Source organism: Apodemus sylvaticus, chromosome 23, assembly GCF_947179515.1.
Source record: "Apodemus sylvaticus chromosome 23, mApoSyl1.1, whole genome shotgun sequence".
In the NCBI taxonomy this organism is placed as follows: Eukaryota; Metazoa; Chordata; class Mammalia; order Rodentia; family Muridae; genus Apodemus; species Apodemus sylvaticus.
Genome location: NC_067494.1, coordinates 42,036,033 through 42,056,850, shown reverse-complemented (window position 1 = coordinate 42,056,850; position 20,818 = coordinate 42,036,033). Strand labels below are relative to the sequence as shown.

Sequence of the window (20,818 nt, the reverse complement as noted above, 5' to 3'; positions counted from 1 at the left end):
ACCTAATTATTTAATATTTAATAATAAATAATTTGAAATAATTTAATTAAAAAATAAAGATTTTTTATTTTTATGTGTGTGTGTGTATGCATGCATGCATGCTTGAATGCTAGTTTGTGCACATGAGATCACGTGCCCATGGAGGCTAGAGGTGTTGGAGTCCCCTTGGGACTAGGGTTGTAGGTGGTTGTGATCTGTCTGATATATGTGCTAGAAACTGAATCCAGATCTTCTGCAAGAGCAGTACAGGCTCTTAACCACTGAACCATTTCTAAAACCCCCAAATAAAATATTCTGCTTACATGCCCATGGGCCGACCGCTGACCCGCCACAGAAACCCTCAGTTCAGTTGAGAAGCGTGCAGTTGCTGATCGGAGATACAGAATGAGGTCTCCATGGACAAATGTTTCCCAAATTGTTTCAAGTTGGGTTAGAAATGTAAGGAGTTTCAGTGGGTAGAGTACTTGCTCAGCATGCAGGAGACCCAGGGGTAGATCTTGGGCACTCCTGTAAAGTGAGTGTGGTGATATCTGAATCTAAGGTCCTCTTCAGCTTCAAAGGGGCTTGAAATCATCCTAGGATGTGTGAGATCTTGATTCAAAAATAAATAAGTAAATTTTAAGATGAAATTTTAGAGAATTTGCTACAAGGGGCGGGGACTCAAGGAGGTGTGGTAAATGTTTCTTTCTCTTTCCATTACAGCTTGTTACTTGGGCAACTTTAAAAAACTCAGTATGTTTGATATAAAGATGATAAGAGAATTGACCAAGGGTCCCATGTTTTTGATAAAGTGGGTTTTTTGGTTTTGGTTTTTTGGTTTTTGGGTTTTTTTGGTTTTGGTTTTTTGGTTTTTTGTTGTTGTTGTTGTTGTTGTTGTTGGTTTTTTTTTTTTTTTGAGACAGGGTTTCTCTGTGTAAACCTGCTGTCCTAGAATTCACTCTGTAGACCAGGCTGCCCTTGAACTCAGAAATTCGCCTGCCTCTGCCCTCCAAGTGCTGGGATTAAAGCGTGCGCCACCACTGTCCGGCTTCCCTTTCTTTTTCTTTTTCTCTTTTTCTTTTTCTCTTTGTCTTTTTCTTTTTCTTTTTCTCTTTTTCTTTTTCTCTTTGTCTTTTTCTTTTTCTTTTTCTCTTTTTCTTTTTCTTTTTTTCTTTTTTTCTTTTTCTCTTTTTCTCTTTTTCTCTTTTTCTCTTTTTCTCTTTTTCTTTTTCCTTTTCTTTTTCTTTTTCTTTTCTTTCTCTCTTTCTTTCTTTCTTTCTTTCTTTCTTTCTTTCTTTCTTTCTTTCTTTCTTTCTTTAAGTGTTGTGATTCATCATTATTGCTGTTTTATTTATATCTTCTTCCTGTTACCCCGATCCAAGTTCCTGTCTGAAGATCACTTGTCCTTGTATTTGTAGCTGGCTGACTGGCAGCGGTTGAGCATGGGTCCCAGAGCAAGTTGCAGGTATCACTTAAAGGCCTTGCATGGGCTCTGCTGGGGACAGGCCTTTTCTCTTGCCTCATAAGTGATGACCACTTAAGGCGCGCCTCAGGGAAGTGTAGCAGGCCCACAAGAAGCTGCCTTATTCCTGTCTGAAAGAGGCAGTCGGGGTTTGGCGCCGTGTCAGTCACAGCCTCAGAAAGGGCTGTATGAGGGAAAGTGTCTAAAGACACTGGGCTGCTTTTTATGTCTGTGGGGTGGGGGAGGGGATGAAGGAAGAGGGGAAGGTCTAGAATGGATGACTGTAGAATCTGAGAGTTGGTTCTTGTCCTCCTGAGGGAAGTAGATTTTCCGTTCAGTCAGAGCCCCCAAGTCCAGTTTGGAAAGCAATCCCATCTTCAGGTTGGGTGGAGGGAGGGCTGGTCACCTCTTCTTTCCCCTGAGTCCAGTTCCTTGGGTCATCACAGTGAGGTGTCAGTGGGAACTTCTGCAGACTCCATGACATGGGGGACCCAGAAGAGAAGCAGCAGGTGACTTGTGGATCAAAATATAGGACAAGAGGAGCTCAGTTTCTGTACCCCAGAGGCAGCTGTGGTGGCTGCTGTTTCTAGCTATTCAATCTCTTTTCCTCTTCCTCCAGCTTAGTAGTGTAGGCCCTTCCCCACGCTGAGACCAGAGGCCCTCCATGTCTGCCATGTTGGGAAGTGTGTCTGGGTGCGGCTGCTGAGGGCCTGCTGGGGTAAAACCTGAGTCTACTTCCTCTTCCCTGCTGACTAACGGCCCCTTGTGTGTTACGTTGAATGTTGTATATGGAAAAACAAAACTTTTTTTTAATTAAGGATTTTTCACTTCCTGCTTCATCTAGGGAACTCTTGTGAAGAAGGGCAGATGATAGGCTCATGGTCTGCATTCCAGGGCCATCGAGGCAGAGACAGTAAGATGCAGTAGGCGAGAGTCCTGTACTTCATAGATCTTGCAGATGTGTGGATTCCAGGCTTGGCTAGCGCTTACAAAACTCACACCACCCCCCCAGCGCCCTCACTCTTTTCTGATGCGATGCGATGCGAGGGAGTCAGCTGAGGGCGGTTGCTTCCTTGGGCTTGTCCAAGTGACGCCAGAAAACGGTAGCCCTGCGAGGTCAAGCCCACACCCATCCCTTGCTCAAGCAGAGGCTAGCTACTAGGCTCGTGAGCCGGTACTGTGCAGGGTTCATGACGAGACCATCTAGACACCAACCGAGACCATCTAGACACCAACCGAGACCATCTAGACACCAACCTCGCTGGAAACAAGGCAGCCTCGTAATTAAGCAGCCCTGGCCAGTGTGCAGAGAAGGGGGGCGGGGGAGCACGGGAGAGGGTAGGGGGAGGACCCGACACAGGCTTCCTTTCCAGGGACTCAACTGGAGCCTCACCACCTACGGGGTCTCCAGCAGTGTGCACAGAGGCTGGAGGGAGGATCTTCTGGATCCCAGAGAGGGCAGTCCTCCTGTGAGAAGGAGGCTCTGGAGAGGCCAATGGGGAACTAGGGGAAGGAAGAGGTTGTCCAGAATCCGAGAGATGGAGCTGGGGAGGAACCACATTCGCAAATGCACCCCGCATCCCGCATCCTGCATCCCGCACCCCCGCACCTGGTTCCTTGTGTTGCAGCCTGGTTAGGGACCACACTGTGTGGCTAGTCCCAACAAGATTTGTTTAGGGCTTCAAGGCTAATCCCTTTCCCTAGGTGGTGTTGCCGGGACTGCTGTCTGATGCATCAAGGCCACCTGGATATGTGGACTGTGTTATGCGCGCTCATGCTAGGCCCTAGGACAGCGGTTCTCAGCCGCCTTAATGCTGTGACCCTTTAATACACTTCCTCATGCTGTGCTGATCCCCAACCATCAACGTATTTTGTCGCTACTTCATACTGTAATTTTGCTACTATAATGAATTGTAGTATAAATATCAGTGTTTTCCGGTTGCTTGATGGCCCGCTAAGGGGTTGAGACCCACCGCCTTAGGAGAAGGCACCCTTGTGCCAGAGAGTGCTCTCCCTGTCAAGGCCTCTGAGGCCAGATGGCCAAAGGCATCATCCTGTTTTGTCCCGCCTAAGGGATATCTGTCACCAGGTGACAGATGGTCAGTGGGTTGAAAGTCACAGCTATGGAAGGCAGGCGCTCTCCCCTCCCAGAAATCCCATCAGAGACCCAGACTTTACCAAAGATTCGTAGCTGGTGTTGAGGAATCCTTGCAAGGTCCCTCTGGGGGCTCCCCACCCACCCCTGTTTGCCCGAAGGTAGGCTGGCTCTAAGACAGGTTGTTGGATTCATACTGTAATGGTTAATCTTGGCTGCCAACTTGACTACATCTAGAATGAACTAACAACAGGCAAGCTGATGGGCACATCTGTGAGGGATTTTTAGTTAATTGGATCTCAGGAGGTAGAAAGACCCATCTTTAATACGTATCACTTGAGGTGAGAAGACCCAGCCTAAATCCGGGCCACGCCCTCTCACGGCAGCCTATATAAGCTCATGGAAGAAGGCGGCTTTTCCTTCTTTGCTTGCTTGCTGTTCTTCGCTGGTATAGAGCCTCCTTGCTTCTTCAGGAATTCTAGCATGTACTGAACCCCAGTGGAGACATCCAGCTTCGTAGACTGAACAACTACTGGATTCTTGGATTTACTGTTGGGAGACCACTGTTGTTGGACTAGCTGGACCACGGCCTGTAAGCCACTCTAATAAATTCCCTTTTTATACATATGCATTCACTCCGTTAGTTCTGCTGCTCTAGAGAATCCAGATTACTACAGGCATCAAGACAAAGCCCTTTTTTAAAGCATGGGCTGTCTTCATCTATTTGTTGTTAGTCCCTGGGGCCCCTGAGCAGAGAGATGCAAGAGGCCTGGAACAGGTGGGCGTGAGAAGCCGGATTACACATGGACTAGGCACATGTGGCTGTTTGCATGGCTGGCCATGCCCTTGAAGTGGAACTTGTGAGATCACGCTCCACCGGGCTGTGGAAAGAGAGAGAGGCGGCAAGAGGCTAGCTAGTCGCTGTTCAGATCCTTGTGTTTGCTATGGCTTTCCGGCCTTGGCTGGCATTGGCTCTGAGCCTGTGTAGCCGTTGCTGGTTTAGCCTCTCAGCTAGCTGCCTTTTAATAGGCTCAGTTCTTGAGATGTGGAGCTGGAGTGGCTTTAAGGCCACCTACCAAGTAAAAGATCTGAGCTGTCAAAACAATGTTCCATCTGCTTCTTGAGATATGCAAATACCATGCTTTCTGGGGGCTTTTCAAAGGGACTGTTCTTAAAGCAGACCTCTGCCAGGGCCAACTCAAGCAGGGCCGACCCTTGTCTCAGACCCCAGGTGGTCACAAGGTGCTTGCTCCTGCTTAGCAGGTGTTTTGGGTTTTGTGTGTGTTTGGTTTAGTTGTTATTTTTAAACTGGGTTTCACATATTCCAGGGAAAGGCAGCTTTTCTGTTCTCTTAGCTCCATCTCCCAAATGCTAGGATTACAGGCATGAGCCACAACAACCAATTGAGTTATGGATGAGGCTGGAACCCAGGGCTTCATGCCTGGCAGACCAGTAACTGAGCCCCAACCCTCAGCAGGTGTTAACAGGTGGGTATTGGGAGTTTATTTGGGAAGGCACACCTGGAGGGCATTTGGCTGTGCTGAGAATCCAATCTCATGGAGACGTTTAGACCCAAATCATTGTAAACTGAGGCACAGTTGGATTCAAGGTACACACACAATGGTGCAGAGCAAGGGGACAGCCCAGTCCCACTGTGTAGGATGAGTTCCTATACAGTGGCCCTGAAGAGGTACCACAAGCCAGGTATTAAAGTATGGTGTGTCTATGTCTGTGTCTGGTATGTATGTGTGTCTGGTGAGTGTGCGTACATACACATGTATGTGTGCATGTGGTGTATGTGTGTGTCTGTGTTTGTGTCTGATGAATGTGTGATGGGTATATGGTGTGTGTGTGTGTGTGAGTACATACACATGTATGTGTTTGGGGTGTGTATGTGTACCTATGTGAACATGTGTGGTGGTGTGTATGTCAGTGTGTGTGGGAGTGTGTGGTGTGTGTATGTGTGCACACGTGTATTTCTCATATGAATCGCTGACCCTTGGTAAAAGAAATGACTTTACACTCTAAGGAGGGAAAGTTGCACTGTAAAGTGTACAGTTACATCCACTAAAAAGCCAGCACACTTGGGAGTGCAGCTAACATTCTGAGTGCTGGGAGATGATTTCTGGCTTGAGCCGGGTACCTTAGCTGCTGCTGTGGTTTAGAAAGGAACGGGCTGTCCTCCGTCTCTTTGATTTGGGCGGCGTGAGACTCCACTGGCCGCTTGGGTTACAGTTTCCAGTTCAGACTTGGGGTCTGAGTTCGGTGCCCTGGGTGTGGTCTAGGGAGGCTGAAGTTGCCAGAAAAGAAACCTTAGGGTATCTACTTACTTTTCTTGTGCCATTTTGATCTTCTGAGTAGGAGTAAATCATTTAATATATTTTATAAATTACGGAAAGTACATTTTTACATTTATAAAATTGGCACATGCTAGCGATACATATCTAATTCTTCTTAAAGAATGAAAACTACTAGAAGAGCATTGTGGTTAGCCTGCCACGTTTTGTTTTCATATACCAGAGATAGAAATGAAGGGACTTAATTTGAAGTAGAGTAGGTTTAGAGTTCTCACTAGGCCCCCTGGCCCCTCTCAGCAAAACACAGTTTCCTGTTTTCCTCCAGTTCGTCTTATCTTAGGTCCTGAGGGCATAAGAGGCATTTCCAATCCTTCGAGGAGGCCTTCCCTCCTGGCCTGATGCCAGGTTTCCAGGAAAGAAGGGGGTTATTGACGAAGAGAATTCTGACCTCTCTCAGATCCTAGGAATGTGTGTCATCCGCCTAACTTAAAATGCACAGTATACCTCTCTGCATCCCCAGACAGAGTGTGCAGTGTGGGAATCACCGAATCGACCAAGCATGCCCAGTCTTGAAGTTCCCTTTAGGGGCTGTGTGCAGCTGTTTAGGGGGAGACCAGCTGTGGGCTCCCCAGGAGAAGGGGTTCTTAGTATGGAGTTAAGGGAACCCTGCTCTAAAACCTTGCGACTCCCGTCACTTTACTTGGGGCTTGGGTTTTGTTTTGTTGTTGTTTTTCATTGTGAAGCAGGAAAATACATTGTGACGTACTCCACAGAGAGATGAAGGTGGTCTCGAAGTATCTCCTACCCAGCCAGACAAGCACACTGTCCGATGGCAGGGAGCCGACAGCCGGGAAAGTGTACAGAGGAATTGTGGGGGTGTGGGCGTGTGGGACGGTAGAGGATTCTGGGAAGAGGCAGATGGCCTGGGAGTTATCAGAGCTGTGTTGAAAAACATTGTATGGGAGAAGTACTTCCTGGCCGTGTTCTCCCCACTGCAGAAGGCTCCTTGAAAGATCAATTCAGAGGTCTCATGATAGGTTCTACCCTGGATGAACACACAAGCCTCTGTGTGTTCAGTTCCTCAAGGCTTGGCATAAACATGAGGGGTTTCTTCAACGTGGACGCTTTGTTCTAACGCCTTCAAGCCATAGAAATCAGCCTAGGTAGGCATGCTTACGAGATAGAAGATTATACCCGCACTACTGCTCTCCACAAAGTATTCCCTTGACTTTTTGAGAGCATTCTTATGAGATTAAACCCTTAGTATGTACCAAAAGGGTCAGGCTTAGTTTAGCTGTGCAGAGAGAAAAAGGGTAGGAGAGGCCAAGGGAGAAAGATGCTCTGCCCATGCTAGAGTGGATGGGAGAGTGGTGGACGCAGCAAATCACAGTCACAAGGCTAGGCAAGAACAGTCGTGTGTTCAACTGACCAGACGTTCTGCAAATTTCCACGGGACAGAAGCTTCAAGGTGCGGCTACTTAACTGATGCTGCTCTTAGGTCCAGGGGGACAGGCAAGGTGGTTCACCTCAAGGTACCGCTTTCTCCATTTGTGTTATGTTTGCCCCCCGGAGGGACTTTGCGTTACCCTACCTTACTCATCTTGCTCTTGCTTTGCATATAGACTCTTCTTGTCTGTAGTGGGCAATATAATACAGTCAAACCAGGAAAGGTTGGCTACCTTAACCGCCTTCCAAATGCAGATTCCCTAGAACTGAACCAATGTCCACTGTTGAACTAAGCTCATAATCATCTGCTGGCCTTGATGTCTTTTCTTTCTTTTCTTTTCTTTTTTTCTTTCCTTTTCTTTTCCTTTCTTTTCTTTCTTTTTTTCTTTTTTTGTATTTTCGAGACAGGGTTTCTCTGCGTAGCCCTGGCTGTCCTGGAACTCACTCTGTAGACCAGGCTAGTCTCAAACTCAGAACTCCACCTGCCTCTGCTTCCCAATTGCTGGGATTAAAGGTGTGTACCACCACTGCCTGGCCAGCCTTGATGTCTTAAGACAAGGGTGACCGATACTCTGGTAATATATGCGCTCCAGCTTTTTCCCTTTGGCTTCTGTTCCTTTTATGATGAGATGCTGCCGCTATTGATCCTCCAAAAGGTGTTTTTGGAAGAATTCTCCAGTGATGCTTTGGTGTGCGTGCTCAGAGTAAACTTGGTGGCCGATAGCACTGTGCTTTATAAAGACCTTCATGGGCTGCGTCAGCCGGCAGCTGTGACTGGCAGAAGGAAGAAAGCCATACAAATTCAACAGCGATGAATAAAAATGGGGTTTTGGTGTCTAGCCGAGTGTGGCCGGGTGTTATACTTGAAGGTCACTGTACCAAGCAGGCTGCTGGGTGGGGAATTAATTAATGGTGGGCCTTGGGAGGCGGGAAAGCACTTTCACATAATTTGCATGAGAGAGTAAGGGTGTATCGCACTGGGGGTTCTTTTCTTGGAATGAGAGGAAGATTTGAGACATAAGCAGCAGTTCCTTCCACAGAGAGTCGCCTGCTCTTCCACAGGTGTGTAGCACAGTCTCACTGAAGGACTTGCTTCCTAATCTTCTGAGGTCTCTCTCTGACGTGTTAAACCACAACCTCTGAGTCTTCTGAAACCCAGTGACTCCCACTCAAACCAACAGAGGATGAGACATTTGCCCGCTCTTTTCTGCTCTTTTTTTTTTGGGGGGGGGGTTTGGTTTTGTTTTTTTTTTTCAAGACAGGGTTTCTCTGTGTAACCATGTAAACCCTGGCTGTCCTGGGACTCACTCTGTAGACCAGGCTGGCCAATTAGTTTCCTATAACGTCTACAGCTGTGTGAACTCCTGCTTAGGGGTAATGGCGTAAGTTTACAGAAGATAAGCTTAGCCCATTTCCAGTTACCTTATGGGGCCAGGATCTCCTATTCAAGGCCTTTCTGCTAGCTCTAAACAAAGGGTGGGCTCTGGAGTGTGACCTTTCACCTAGTTTCTAACAAAGCAAGATAGCATTTTTAAACTCCTGATTTCTTGGGCTCATTAGAGTTAGGCTGTATTTTCTATCCTTTCATCCGCATACTGTGTGACTGTGTTAGGTAGGCACTCTGGATTCTGACCCCTAGAGATGGCTTCTCTCCAGAAGCCTGGCTGCCAGCAGTGCCTGCTCTCCATGTCATCTTTTCAGCTGCCAACAAAGTCAAGAAGGCCCCGTCATCATCATCGGTGTAGCATCCTTGACTCCACATCCAGAAGTGTGCTAGAGGCCAGCTGCTGAAATGTCAGGGGTTTTCTAAGACCCACCCTGAATGTGGGCTGGACCATTCTCTAGGCTGGGGTGCTAGGCTGAGAAGAAAGGAAAAAGCAGGCTCACCATCATTATTTGTCACCGTGACTGCGATGCCTCCATTAGACAACACCCTCAAACTGTGGGGAGAAATAAACTCTTCCTTCCATTGCTTTTGGGGGCTGGAGAGATGGCCCAGTGATTAAGAGTAGGGGCTGCTCTTCCAAGGGTCCTGGGTTTAATTCCGAGTACCCACATGGCATCTTACAGCTAGCTGTCTGTAACTTCAATTCTAGGGGACCTCACATCCTCACACAGATACACATGCACACAAAACACCAATGTACTAAAAGTGAATAAGGGGGCTGGAGAGATGGCTCAGCGGTTAAGAGCACTGACTGCTCTTCCGAAGGCCCTGAGTTCAAATCCCAGCAACCCCAGATGGTGGCTCACAACCATCTGTAATGAGCTCAGCTACAGTGTACTTACATATAATTATAAATAAACCTTTAAAAAAAAGCCAAGTAAATAAGGTTTTAAAAAGTTAAGTTGCTTTTGTCAGATATTTATTACACAGTGTGAAAAGCAACTAATATAGCCATAAATAAAACTTTTCCCCTTTGTCTGAGTCTCTCCAGACAGGGGTTGACTATTTCCCAGTATGGCTCTGTGTACCAGCCCTGTGGGCAGCTACAGGTCTACAGTAGTCAGGACAGGTGTGTCTCTTCGGTAAAGCACAGGGCATCGAACCAGTCTGAGACCCAACCATCACAGTACAGCTGATAAATGGTAATATTAAATATTCAGCAGATTTGCAGGTCCCAGTACAACATGGTGCTGTACATGAAATGGATTGGGAGCAGAGGAACCCAAGGTGATGCAGGGACCCTGCCCTCAAGCCCATATCCCCACTATGGTCTAGTGGGGATAGCAGTCCCCTGGCTCAGGGGCACTGAGCACCACTTTAGTGTTTGAGGAGTGGAGACCACAGAGACCCTTATTGTTTGCCGCACACCTTACTGTAAGCAGGTGTGGAGAAGGCTGGACCATCTTAATATCCCAAGGCTATGTAGCAGGTGTTCAAATGAGTCTACTTTCTGGATAATGCCTTCACTGGGACTGGTGTTCCTGGATACGTGACTATTTTGTGCACTTTCTACTTTGACAGCCCCTCAAACAGAAAGTGACCACTATAGACCCATGACTGAACTACTAGGCCAAGGACCCATACTTTTTAGCCAGTTCTCATAAGCAGAGCCAGACCTTAGGATGACGGGAAAGGCATTTCCAACAGGGCAGTTGGCTTTGAACTCAGGTGGTGCTCTGAATCTTCACCTGACGCCAAACAGGCTCAAACAACGGAATGGCTTTGCCGTCCTTTCAGTGGACATTTAATGAGCACCACTGTTGTCATGGGCCGGCGTCGTGTTTCAAAGCGCTGGACCCAGAGATGACAGTGGCCATTCCTATCTTGTGGCTACAATGGAGTCAGGGAGCACGAGGACAAGTTTGAAGAACAAGCGTAACTTGTGGACCGCGACAGGGGGAGGGAAGGAAGAGGTGAGGCAGTCTTGTGTGGGAAGAAAGACTAAACTAGATAGAGCACTGGATCACATGCCACCTTGGGGCCAGACATGCTGCACGAGTATCTTGGAGTTTCCACACCTGAAGCTTAAGGGGCAAGAGGGAAGGATGGTTGTGTGTGTGTGTGTGTGTGTGTGTGGTGTATGCTGATGAAACGTAGGGTAGGAATTGGAGGAGGCGGGGCTTGCAGCTGTGTGCCCTCCTGAACCCAGAAGCAAAGCTTACTGCTAAGATCCTAGAGATGCTGCCCCTCGCTTTGGTCATCTGCTCAATTCATTCCCACCCGACCCACAACCCCACACCGAGTCCGGAACTCTGAAAGAGACGTCGCCAACTTGTATTTGTGTCCAAATGTGTCACAACCTTCTTTGTTAGGCTATGAAGGAGCCGCCTTGTCAAGTCAGGAGGGAGGGAGCGAGCCCTTGGCAGCCCCTGGAACTTGGCTCTCCCTCAATGGCAATTTTTATTTGTTTACTTTAATCCCTGTCAACCGGCTGCAGAGTAGCAGAAAGAGGCGAGCAAGCGAGCGAGCTGTGTCTGAGCCCAAACAGCTTCCAGCTCTAGGGCAGAGAACAGCTAGTGGCCCTTCAAGGGGTGGGGCTGGGGAAAAGTGTTGTGAACAGGGTCTGATGTTCTCCACGTGTGACTGCTGGCTGGATAGGCATTGCTTACTTACGCGTCTCTGCCTAGAAAGGAGAAATGCTTGTAGCTGGTGGACTGTGCTGCGACTTTTGGGTCTGACCTACCAAACCGAGTCATGGATTTTGTTTTAAGTTTTGGAGCTAAGCTTTTAATGTGTAGTCTTAACGATGATGGGCTCACATATGCCACCCTCCTTTTTAAGTTTTTTTTGTTGGATATTTTCTTTATTTGCATTTCAAATGTTTTCCCCTTTCCAGGTCTCCCCTTCGGGAACCCTCATCCCATCTTCCTCCCCCTGCCTCTATGAGGGTGCTCCCCCACCCACCCACTCCTGTATTCTCTCCCTAGCACTTGCCTACACTGGGGCATCTAATAACCTCAGGCCCAAGGGCCTCTCCTCCCACTAATGTCCATCAAAGGCCATCCTCTGTCATATATGCGGCCTGAGCCATGGGTCCCTCCATGTGAACTCTTTGGTTGGTGGTCCAGTCCCCGGGAGCTTCAGCGGTCTGGCCGTTTGACACTGTTGTTCCCTCTATGGGGCTGCTAACCCCCTCAGCTCCTTCAGTCCCTTCTCCAACTCCTCCATCCAGGATTCTGCGCTCAGTTCAGTGGTTGGCTTCCTATTTGTCTGTGTTTGTCAGGCTCTGGCAGAGCCTCTCAAGAGACAGCCCCAGCAGCAAGTACTTTCCGGCATCCACAATAGTGTCCGGATTTGGTGGCTGTATGTGGAATGAATCCCCAGGTGGGGCAGTCTCTGGATGGCCTTTCCTTCAGTCTCTGCTCCACACTTTGTCTCCATATTTCTCCCCCATTCCAAGAAGCACTGAAGCATCCACATTTTGGTCTTCCTTCTTCTTGGGCTTCATGTGGTCTGTGAATTGGATCTTGGGTATTCCGAACTTTTGGCGTGCCAGCCTTCTATCTCACCCTCCCAACTGCTGGGGTTCTAGGCATGCGTAGGGTGTGGTTTCTTTTTGAGTACTAGGAGAGACTTGTGTCAGTGGTCCAAGTAAGCAGACCCTTAGCTTTCAAAAAAAAAAAAACAAACAAAAACCAAAAAACCTCACTATCCCAGGATCTACAGACTGGAATATCTGCAAATTTAAAACACACAATCTTAGCTTATCATAGGAATCAGGGAGGCCGACCGGGGGCAGCCCTCCCACGGAGTAACCAGACTGTTAGGTGTGACAGCAGAGCAAGACCACACTAAGCCACAGCTGTTCTCCACGCACCGGTGTGGGCAGGAACTGAGCCAATTCAGGGGTGAAGGGAGCAGAGATGGAATGGGCTGGGAGGTCAGGGAGTTTGAGGTGCCCACGGGGGTTTGGCAGACTATAGCGCACAGAAGAGGGGTCCAAGCCGTTCGCAAACTAATCAGCATTAGAAACTTGGCAAGCAGTCGTATGTGGGAACGGGGGTGGGGGGGTGGGGTCATCCGTCACCAGTTAAATAGAATAATTAGTGTCTCTTGCTAAAGTGGGAAGATCCATTGTGTAATGAGTGCTAGAACTGGACTCCCAGCTTGTAGAAATGAGAAGGGGTTCCCTCGTCCCGTTTGAGGATTTAAATCGGTATTTAATATCGCAGGAGCAGACAGGAAACAGTCTTCGGCTGCATGTAGACCTGTCTTGAGGGTGGAAAGTAGGAGCTCTGTGGCCTTGGGTCCCATCCAGCTAGCGGGAGTTAGGGGGTTTGGGAGGGGGAGGGGCTTCTGACAGCTGAGTGGTGTAGCACATTCCTTGCTGGCCCGATAATGAACTAAGTCTTCATATCCTTTGAGGCGTTTCTGGTCAGACATGTTGCTGGTGGCTAGCTTTCAAGAGATGCCTAGGGAGGCATGTGAGACCAAGGAAGAGACTTCTGAATTCTGCATACTGTGGGCAGATGTGACTAAGGACTTGAAGGGCCCAGGCCAGCTAGGTCGAATTTGGTCTCCACTTCTAAAGAACCATATAGGATCTGGGACTCAGTTAGACAAGTCTCCATCATGTCCTGTCTTACACAGGCCTCCTGCCTGATTCTGGGTCTCTGACCCACCATCTATATTGATTTACTTCTTGCATCTTGATTTACTTCATTCATTCATTCATTCATTCACCAAACATTTGTCCAGGATCTGCTCAATCCACACTCTGTTTTGGAGAGGTTATATAGACTTGAGATTTATATCCCTATCGGAAAACCCTAGGATGTGGCCTATGATCTCCCTGTGGCTCAGTGGGTCTCAACCTCCCTAATGCTGAGACCCTTTAATACAGATCCTCGTGCTATGGTGACCTACAACCGTAAAGTTTCTTGGTTGCTACTTTATAACTGTAGTGTTGCTACTGTTATGAATTATAATGTAAATATCTGATATGCAGGATATCTGATATGCGACCTCCAAAGAGGTCTTTAAATAACATTGGGTGGAGAACCACTGCCTTGTAGGATGAAGAACTCATAGCTCATTAAGCTCAGACAAGGAGTTTCTCTGATTTAAGCAGCCACTAAGTTCCCTGGCTGTGGTCTGCTCTGCCTTGATTTAACTCTTTCTAGCCCTGAGCTTTCGGTCTCCCCACTGCAGGTTGCACCCTCCCCCACATCCCAGCTGTGGTGCAGATGCAGATTAATGCGAGGAAACCAAGAACGTCAGCTCCCTACTTAGGTAGAACCGTGAACCGTGCATCCATCAGTGAAGCCTTTCCTAGGGCTGGGATCTTTCCTCTCCAATGAGTGATAACCAAACCCCTTTCTCTAGGCCTGTGGTCCACATTGCATCACGAGCTGTCAGAGAGTGACATACATAATTCTGCAGAGGAGGAAGTTGACCTTGGGGACAAACTTGGGTTTCTATTCCTCTTTTGGGGGGGAGGGGCACTATAACTCAAGATCGCTAGGATTTGAGTGTGAGCCACCCAGGTCTGGCTGAATCTCTGGGTTTCTGCCTATTCAGCGCTTCCTCTTAGTGTCCTGGCGGGAGGGAGCTCCTTCCACGTGGTCAAGTTCTATTTTCTTAAAGAATGTGTCTCATCCAAGACCAGAGTAGCATCTCTCTTACCCTGGGTGGAAGCCCACCTTTCCCTATTTGGGTTACATTGCCATTTTCTCTTGGCTGTGAGTCATTTCCTCCTTGTTCCCAGGAGGCCATGTGGCGGTCTGGGGATTCCCTCAAGGGTAGGCCCATCCTGTACTCAGATTGCCCAGTGGTGGGGCTGACGGCATCTTTCCTTCCTGTCATGAACGGTTCCTTCCTGTTGGCTGGTCACACACTTCATCCTGTCTTCTGCTTCAATGGTTAAAAATTATGAATGAAGCAAATTACATTTTATTGTACCTTGTGAGGATATTTGGGAAAGTATTATTTATTTAAGGATTCTTTAAAAGCACTATCTATTTGGCTTCCCTTTGAATACATTGACCTTTTCATTTCTTTTTCTCAATTTTATTGTTCTGCATTGTATAGAACATCTGTATCAGTCCAGATACAGATGTTCTATACAATGAAAACCCTAAGTGCTGAATGATACTTTCTTTTTCATTAAGGAACTCATTGGAAACATTTTTTTGTGTGGTGTTACTTTGAATTTGTATTGGACCTAGAGAGATGGGATAGTCATGTGACTCATTGCTTTTGTCTCAAGTCGTTCCTCCCGCCCCCAGACAGGGTTTCTTTGTATAGCCCTGGCTGTCCTGGAACTCACTCTGTAGACCAGGCTGGCCTTGAACTCAGAAATCTGCCTGCCTCTGCCTCCCAAGTGCTGGGATTAAAGGCGTGCGTCACCACTGGCTCTTTTGTCTCAAGTTTAAGCCTGCGATGTTGGTAGTGACTGCCCACAAGCTTTCCAGTGTCATATTTAACAAGAAATGACTGACAATAAAGGAGTGGGTTTATGTTAGCACCTAGCCTGGGATTATTAAATTGTGATTTGAAACTTTTTATTTAAAATGTTTATTATATTGAGAAAGAGAGAATGAGCAAGTGTGTGCATGTGTGTCTGTGTGTGTGTCTATATGCATGTGTGAATGTGTGTCCATGTGTGTCTATGAGTGCATGTGTACGTGAATGTGTCTGTACATGTGTGCATGAATAAGTGTGTGTATATGATTATATCTGTGTATGGGGGCATGTGTGTCTGTGTGTGTTTGTGTGAGTGTGTGTCTGTGGGTGAGTGTATATATATATCTGTGGGCATGTGTGTGTGAGCGTGTATGTGTCTGTGTGTATGTATATGTAAGCGTGTGTATCTCTGTGTGGGTTTATATATGAATGTGTGTGTGAGCATGTGTGTGTCTATGCATGTGTGAATATGTGTCCATGTGTGTATATGTGTATATGTGTGAGTGAATATGTATGTGTCAGTGTATGTGTGTGTAAGCATGTGTATCTGTGGGCATGTGTGTTTGTGTATGTATGTGTGTGTCTGTGGGTGGGCATATATGTATGAGTGTGTAGGCATGTGTGTGTGAGTATGTATGACTGTGTGTATATATCTGTATGAGCATGTGTGTCTGTATGTCTGTGGGTGAGCATATGTGTGTGTCTGTATGAGCATGTGCGTGTGTGTCTGTGTGTAAGTGTGTCTGGCTGTGTGTATGTATATGTGAACATGTATGTCTCTGTGGGCCTGTGTATGTGTGTGTGAGCATGTGTGTCTTCATGTGGGTATGTGTCTGTGTGTCTGTGGGTGAGCATGTGTGTGTGTGTGTATGAGCATGTGTGTGTGTCTGTGTGTAAATGTGTCTGGCTGTGTGTATGTATATGTGAACATGTATGTCTCTGTGGGTCTGTGTATGTGTGTGAGCATGTGTGTCTTCATGTGGGTCTGTGTCTGTGTGTTTGTGGGTGAGCATATGTGTGTGCATATACTCGCAGTGTATACAGGGTGTCAGAGGGCAACTTGGAGTCACATCTGTTTCTTTCTGCCTTGTGTGCTAGGGCTGGATCCTCGGCTGCTGGGCTTAGTGGCAAGTTCTTTATCTGCTGAGTCATCTTGATAGCCTGCCATTCTCTTCAGCTCTTATGACTGCCTTCTCCCTTTAATCCATAGCTTGAAATTCATTTCCCTCCAATCTGATGTTTTGATATTATGATCTGTCACTAGGTTACTCTATGCTGTCTTTTTCCTCCTTTATGCTTTCTGGTAAAAGCTCTGATGCTTCTTAAAGCTGAGATTTGCTTGTCCGTGCTTTGGGGCAAATCCATTCTGTGTGCCCACAGGCTAGACCAGCGCCCCACTCAGCTACCTCTGTAGCCCGGCAACTAGGCATTTGTCCGGCTGCTCTTCCAACAGATAGCTGGGCTGTTCTGGGAAGAGGCAAGTGCCACATTTGAAACTGTACCTGGAGCTGGTCTCGATGTGTCTGTGTACTCCAGGAGGTGTGATCCCTCCTGGGTGTGCTGGTTAATACTGGCTGTTGGTCAGCTTGACAGAACCCAGAAGGAACATCTCTGGCGGGCACACCTGTGAGGGCTTGCCTAAATTAGGTTAGCTTCTGGGTGTGCCTATAAGGGGTTGGCTTGATGAGGTTAAATATGATAAGAAGACACACAGTAAATGTGGGCTAGGCTCCTGGCCTGAATACAAATGAAAACTCAAGCTAAGCAGAGGTAACCAACCACCACTCTCTGCTTCCTGACCACAGATACAATAATTCTGGTGCCAGGAATTGCCCACCACCCTGGGTGATGAGCCTGGAAGCAATGGTGAGCCAAAAGAAACCCTTCCTTGCTTAAATTCCTTTTGCCGGGCCATTTGTCACAACCGTGGTGCAAGTAAGGGTTGCCATGGCTCCTGAGATGCTGGCTGAGCTGCCACACTGCTCCGGTCTGATGCACAGAGAGACTGTTCTACGCTCAGTATCCCCACAGGCATGCTGGGTTCCACTGCCGACTTGTCTGTTGAACATGGCTCAGGGCCCATGCTCAGCAAGACACATATCCCACCACCTGCCGTGGGTGACTGGGAGGGGCTAGATGAAAGGCACGGGTTCAGAGTCAGTTTTGCCCACTGGGCTCTGAATTCTGTGCTTCGGACCAAGCCAGCACTGCTATGCCTCTGCAAGCCTCCCACAGGGAGTGGCCTACTTCCTCTTCTTTGTCACCAGTGGTGACCTCTGAGGCCCTGATGGTGTGTGGTTTGAAGGCTGGTTACCCAATGGTACCACCGAGTTGTTCATATCAGGCTTGTTTTGAAATGCAACCCACCTTGCTAATTTGATAGTAACTCTTTCTTTTGTTAAACCACAACTGGAATCACCCCAATGGCTTTGGAAATAATTCCAAAGCAAGCCATAGGTCAAAGGGATGGGAAACGCCCGCCCGGGCTTTGATTTCTTCAACACTTGTATTAGCTAAGTGCCTGACAAATGTGACTTAAGGAAGGAAAGGTCTATGTTGGCTCTCAGTTCAAGGATGCAGTGCGGTCCTGGTAAAGGCTCAGCAGCAGGAGGGGCTGGAGGTAGCTCGTTACATTGTATCCACCTTCCCGAGTAAGAGAGCGTGAAGTAAGTTCACCAGGGCTGAACACTGGTGTTCAGTTCACATCCTCTTTGCTATTTAGGAGTCTGACCCCTGCAGTGGTGCTGTCCACATTAAGACTGGGTCTTTGCACCCCAGTGACCCTAACCCAGAAACTGCCTCAGAGGTATGCCCAGAGGTTTGTCTTCAAGGTGTTTCTACGTCCTGTCTAGCTGACCATCAATAATGGCCATTGCACATGTGTAGACTGTGGACACACTTCCTGCCTCTCTCATCTCCTCCAAGTGTGGTTCATCCGCATTTGGTACCAGGGCATTTAAGTTCTGTCCTGCTCCGGAAGACAGGCAGCTGCAGATCCGTCTTGATTGACACTTTGTTTTCCCTTTTCCGATTTAATTAGCATTTGTAAGATTTTTCTGGGGGTTAAACTTAATCATGAGATAATGAGATGATGAGAGAGACAGCCCTGTTTAGATAATTGTCTTCAGCTGAAGGACAGATGTCAGACTTGGCATGGGGGCGGGGGAGGGTTTAAGTAGGAATTGAATTATTTATTTACCTCCAAAGGAGGAGCTGGTTATACCTTAGCGGTATGAATATTAACTGGAATATTATTAAACCCAAAAAAATAACAAGTCACTGAGCCAGTAGAGAAGCATTTTGGAAGCTCACTCATGAAGAGTAAGGTGTTTTGAAAGTTCACTGATGAATCTTATCCAGAGCAACTCCAGAAACATCTCTCCAAATCTCAGAAGTGTTTGATGTATACACAGCACTTAAACAGAAAGAGAAGCCAAAGACATGAATGGACACACAGTCTCCTAAGGAGTATTTAATAGCCCGAAGATTCAATGTATTTCATTTGAATGTAAGTTAGGATCTGCAAACATGTTTCTGACTGTGTGTTTAGTCTGGAGAAGGTCAAGTCCACTCAAGAGGCTACTATTGTAACAACTTAGAGTCAGCATTAATCCTAAGTATCTCTGGCTGGAGGTCACAACCACTTTTATAATCACTGTGACTATTTGTTTATGTTAATGTTATGCAAGCACTTGGGTTACAGCAGGAGTCGTTGATAAATGTTTTCCTTGTGAATGAAGAAGGTCTCAAGAGGGTCAGGGTGAAACAGAGCAGCTCTGCAGAGGGTGGGGAAGTAAGTGCTTCAGTGGTCAGTCATTAACTCCACTATAGGGCTTCAAACTAGTGTAGACCTCAAGAGCTTTAGCCAATGAGAACTCACCCTGCCAAATCCTACCAACTCTGATACATTTGTTATTCATTCAATAAGCATGTCTAGCGTATAGTACAAAGCCCTGTACTAGTTGTGGGCTTTCATACATTGGGTAAAGCACTACAAAATGTCCTGAAGACTCATTATCTAATAGTCTAAAATGCATGTCGGGGGTCAAGGCAGGCAACGCCATGAATAGATGATGGGGAATGTGTACCAGTTACCAACTGCTGCTGCGTAACAAATGACCCCTGCACCTGAGTGACTGAGAGCAAGTATTCATTCTGCCCTTGGATTCTGTGAGCCCAGAATCAGAGCAGAGCCCAAGGGACACAGCTGGAGTCTGCTCCAGGATGCCTGGTTTTCACAATAGGAGTCTATAGCCGGGAAGCAGGAATCAAGGGAGCTCTTTGTCCATGTCTGGCTGTTGATGGTGCCTGTCTGCCTGTTGGGCCCTCATCTGGGCTCTTAAAAGAGCGATTTCTCTATGAAGCATCATCAAGATGGTGGACTTCTTAATCTAGTCATCTGAGGCACTGAAAGTGTGTATCTGAATCCAGAGGCCAGAGGACTGCTACCCTTTATGGCCTATCCTTAAAGTAGACCATGGCAGGGGTTGGGGGTGGGGTGTTTGGGGTATTGAGTCAAGTGCTTGCTGTCCAAGCAGAGGACCCAAGTCGTGACTCCCAAGCATCCATGTTAAATGCAGGTACAGGAGCATGAATCTATACAACCAGAAGTGCTGGGATGGAGCACAGGTGCCTCCCTGGGACTCCCTGATCACCCAGTCTAGGTTCATTGAGAGACACTGTCCAAATAAAAGGTGGAGGTGATAGATGAGGATTCCAGATGCCCACCTCTGGCTCCCACGTATGTTACAGGCAAATCAATGCCCCCCTCCCAACATACATACACACTACACACACATACACACCCCCAGAGCTGTGCATCACTTTCAACACTTCCTGCTGGTTACAGCCAAATTCGTTGTCCTCCCCGGTCAAGTCTGTCTCTTGTTGAATTCTTCTTGGATGTATTCTAGTAGAACACAGGGGATCCACAATACCATTTTTGGAACATATAATCTACTGAGGATTGATGGCATAAGTTTCTCCAACCTATTTTAATAAGTGCTCAACCTCTCCTCTAGCCCATCACCCACCAGGGGTAGTAGAAGAAAAATGTTGTTAGGATATGGGGAAAATGGACCTGTTTAGCAGTAGTTTTTTGGGGACAAGCTCAATCTTCTTGGGCAGCAGTTCAGTCCTAGAGCAAACACCAAATACGAATCCACAGCTGCAATCTAGTCCTCTTGACAGGCAGACACCAGGCACGAATCGGCAGCTGTAGTTCAATCCTGAAGAAACCCACAAGGTTTGCCAACCTGCCTGAGGTGAGGCTGCAGAAGCAGCAGGAAGCTGCAGGGCACTCACAAGCAGCTCCCCTACGAGCTTCTCTCTGGTGTCACCACTCCTGGAGCTTTACAATGCTATGTAGGGCCAACTAATACTTGTGTGTCATTAGCGAGGAAAACCAGCGAGGCAGAGCAAACCAAACCAATGCTCCCGCTCCCACTGTCCTTGGGGTCATATTTCTACTCCTTCATCCCATATCTGCTTTAGCAAGACATCCTTTCACCTGTGTGCCCCAGCAAAACATCATTTGACATAAGTGAGTTCCCAAAGAAACTAAAAGTTTCCACTTCAGAGGATGATCCCTTAAAAAATATCTTTGATGATTTTTCTTGTAGCAAATAGAACCTAACTCCCCTACTGGATGTAGAAAAGACTTAGTGTCTTCTATTAAGTGGTATGAA

General features: G+C 47.3%; 1 protein-coding gene across 2 annotated transcripts in view; it reads left to right on the top strand.

Annotated features, from left to right (window-relative positions):
• Positions 1–20,818, top strand: part of Agpat4 (1-acylglycerol-3-phosphate O-acyltransferase 4) — a 98,882-nt gene that overhangs the window by 39,865 nt on the left and 38,199 nt on the right. Inside the window, exon 1 of one of the 2 annotated variants that reach the window (XM_052169369.1) lies at positions 4,049–4,128. The exons of the other annotated variant lie outside the window; for it this stretch is intronic. The gene's annotated coding sequence lies outside the window, so the exon portion shown is untranslated. Of the gene's footprint in view, positions 1–4,048; positions 4,129–20,818 lie in introns of those variants that run through there. 2 annotated transcript variants of the gene reach the window in all.